The sequence below is a fragment of the Aegilops tauschii genome, chromosome 2 (assembly GCF_002575655.3).
Source record: "Aegilops tauschii subsp. strangulata cultivar AL8/78 chromosome 2, Aet v6.0, whole genome shotgun sequence".
NCBI classification, from domain to species: domain Eukaryota; kingdom Viridiplantae; phylum Streptophyta; class Magnoliopsida; order Poales; family Poaceae; genus Aegilops; species Aegilops tauschii.
The window spans coordinates 177,342,661-177,346,412 of record NC_053036.3 but is presented as its reverse complement, the minus strand read 5'-3'; positions in this window follow the sequence as shown (position 1 = coordinate 177,346,412).

The window sequence follows — 3,752 nt, the reverse complement described above, 5'->3', positions numbered from 1 at the left end:
TGAAGACACACTACCCTAGGGTCAAGCCGGAGGTGATGGCGAAAGTAGGCCCATCTAGCAAGAACCGGGTACCCGAAGACTACTTTGAAGATGTGATGTCGGGTACCCGGATATCCAAGGCCAAGTGTCGTAAGGAAACTATTTTAGAGTAGACCCCCTCGGTATGTCGGGATGTATTATGTTTAAAGGCAATTTATCATTTCGGTGTGAATGAATCACTTAAGCTTAATGCATCATTTTGACTCCTTTGCGGTTGTTTATAGCTTTGAAAGTGCCCAATCGCCGGCTTCCGCCCCTTTGTAGATGCTACGAAGGGTGTTTCTGTATTAACACACTAACCCTGAGCCGACGTCTCGGTGCCCGAAGGCAGTTGTGTCGATGGAAAGGAGGCAATCAGATTATGAGGCTTTATAACTTTCACTTAGTCATGGGAATTTTAAGTTGGGGGACAAGTTACGAGCCCCCGGTGAGTGTTCGGCATAAGCCGAGGTTAAACCATCAACTGTTCGGCTAGTGTTACGAAAGGCCAATGGTCTAACAGGGGAAACCTCTATATATTTATTGTTTGATACAGTCATTGGATCACCGACTAGTTTACGCTTATTTTTTTTGAAGGACTAGCCTAGGTTGGTGTTTCATTGATAATAAGCAGGGAGCAGATGACAAAGTGATAAGGTGGGGATCCGGAGATCAAGGATATAAGGAAGAAGAAGACCAGAGAAAACAAAGTGCCCAAGGCACAAGCAACTAGCCTACTCTCCCGGCGGGTCCCCGAAGGGGCTCTGAATGGACTTGATGCCGGCTTGTTGCCAGAGGTTTAGTCCTCTCCTGATCGCGAGGAGCATGTCTTCCACCTTGGCCTCTTTTGCCCTAAAGATGCAGTGATTTCTCTCCTGCCAGATCTCCCAAAGGGCAAGCATTGCAAGAGCCTTGATTGCTTTCCTGTGAATTGGCAGCAGTTTACGCTTATTGTGACAGTCAGGTTTCGGCTTTCTCCACTGAGGCACTTAACCAGTTGAACTGGTAGTACAATCGCAATGGTTCTCCCTTTACCCTTAGCTGAACACTCGAGAATGTAAGGGTAAGCACAAGAGCCGGGGAACTCAGCTATTGACTAAAATCACAATTCGAAACCAATGCATATAAAGCAATATCCACGAACAAGTAGCCGGGGACTTTTATAAGAGTACTATGGGAGGTATGGGCATGGTTTGAATCCGAGCCCCTAGATAGAGATATACCTAAAAAGTTTCTATGCTGGTTTACCTTCTTCCTTTAAGCAAGTTTTGGATTCTATATTTGAAAACGTTTTTCTTGATGGGGATGCCGTTGATACTTGTGAAAAGATGAAAACCATATTTGGGCACCCCAAGGGAGAAAATGTTGAATCAACTACCCTTCTATGCTTTTATCAAAATGAAATAATCAAAGAGATGAAGGCTAGTTTAGATACGAATTTTCGCAACGTGCTTAATCTTTCTTCTGCTATCAATGGCCATGTGCTTTCATAAAATAGAAAATTAAATGCCATTGATAGGAAATTTTCTATTTGCTTTCAAAAGGACAAAGATGACAAAACTTAGATCCTTGCTTTATACCTAGCTAAGGGCGTAAAACTATAGCGCTTGTTGGGAGGCAACCCAATGAATAAAATTTATTTTTGCTTTTTGCTTTCTGTTCTTGAGTGTTTGCACAATTATGCTACTGTTATAATTGTGTTTTTTTGTGTTTTGATTAGTGTTTGTGCCAAGTAAAGCCTTTAGGATCTTCTTGGATGATAGTTGTTTGATCTTGCTGAAAAACATAAATTTTTGCGCTCACGAAAACAATTCTTATTTTTTACTAGAGCGTGATAAAATGCCAATTCTTTTTGCATAAGATTACTATACAAATTGCTCAGGTCGTCCTAATTTTTCAGAATTTTTGGAGTTACAGAAGTATTCGAAATAGTCAGATTGCTACAGACTGTTTTGTTTTTGACAGATTCTGTTTTCTTTGCGTTGTGTGCTTGTTTTGATGGCTCTATGGTTTTCTTTGATGAGTTTTTGCCATAGAAAAGTTGGAATACAGTAGATATAATGCAAGAATAAAATATGAGTTGGTTTGATACAGTACTTATAGTAGTGATTTGCTTTCTTATACTAACGGATCTCACGAAGGTTTTGTTGAGTTTTGTGTGATTGAAGTTTTCAAGTTTTGGGTTATCTTACGATGGATGAAGGAATAAGGAGTAAGAAGAGCCTAAGCTTGGGGATACCCCGGCATCCCAAGCTATTATCCAAAAGAGAGCAAGCAACTAAGCTTGGGGATGCCCCGAGTGGCATCCCCTCTTTCTTCTAACGACCATCGGTATTTTACTCGAAACTATATTTTTATTCGTCACATACTATGTGTTTTGCTTGGAGCGTCTGGTATCATATGAGTCTTTGCTTGTTTTATTTTGTGTTTTAGGTCTTGATTCCTTGATGGACACACCTATTTGAGAGAGCCAAAATTATGTCATGACTTGTTAGAATTGCTCTCTATGCTTCACTAAAAAAATTATCAGCTATGGACTTGCTCTAGTGCTTCACTTATATCTTTTTGAGCACGATGTGCTTTAGTATTTTTGAGAAATGCTCTCTTGCTCCACTTATATTTATTTGAGAGTTGGTAAAATTTTCAAGAAATTCTCTCTTGCTTCACTTAAATTAATTTGAGAGAAAGAAATATTATGCTCATGATCTCCACTTATATTTGTATGAGCTTATCAAAAGCAACACATGCAAATTAGTTCCAAAGTGATAGATATCCAAGAAGGATATAATAACTTTCATTAAGATTGATGTCTACTACACAACCTTCTTCTTGTAGACGTTGTTGGGCCCCCAAGTGCAGAGGTTTGTAGGACAGTAGCAAATTTTTGTTGGTGTACAAAAGTAGGGCTCCCTTTTTGCACCCCTTTACTTGTGCGCGAACAGTCGCAGCCCCACGCCCCTGGCCACGCTTGGCGGGTCAGGGAAGCAAAGGCACAAGAAGACTAGACCAAGGCCAAGGCGGAGACACAAAGAGCAGGAGGGCGAGGTGGACTCCCCTGGCAAGGCCCTTGCCGGGGTGGCCTCCACAGCCCCGGCAAGAGCCTTGACGGGGCAACTTGCCCAGTGCCAACAGGGCTGCCACCCTTGAGCCCGAGAGTTCCAACACCCTCAACCACATTGGAACCCAAGCTCAGGAGGCGCCTCCGTGGTGGCATGCAGATCTTTGTGAAGACCAAGAACATACAAGACTAGATGATGACCAGAAGACGACGATCCTCGGCAAGATCCTTGCCGAGGATACTCACGAGACCCCCGGCAAGATCCTTGCCGGGGACGCCCACGACGCCGCGGCAAGACCCTTGCCGGGGCCCCGGCAGGACCCTTACCAAAGACATCCGCGGGGCCGTAGCCAGGCCCACATCTGCCAAGACTCCGCCGCCGTTCCCATGCAGCTGCCAGCCCACCAACTAGGCGAGCACCTGCGTGGCAACGTGCGGCCTCTAGGCCAACTCATCAAGCACCTTCGTGGTGGCATGCAGATCTTCGTGAAAGCTCCGCCACCGCACCAACTCAGCAGCCAGCCAGCCAGCGTGGCACTACCCGCCTCGTCAGTTCGGAGGCGCGTCGAAGCCAGGCGAGGCGGCGACAGCTGGGCGAGCTTCCTTGCCGTCCCCGATAAAGCAAGAAGGGCACGTCGGCAGCGCATTAAATGCGTTTGTCCTACGATTCCAGAGG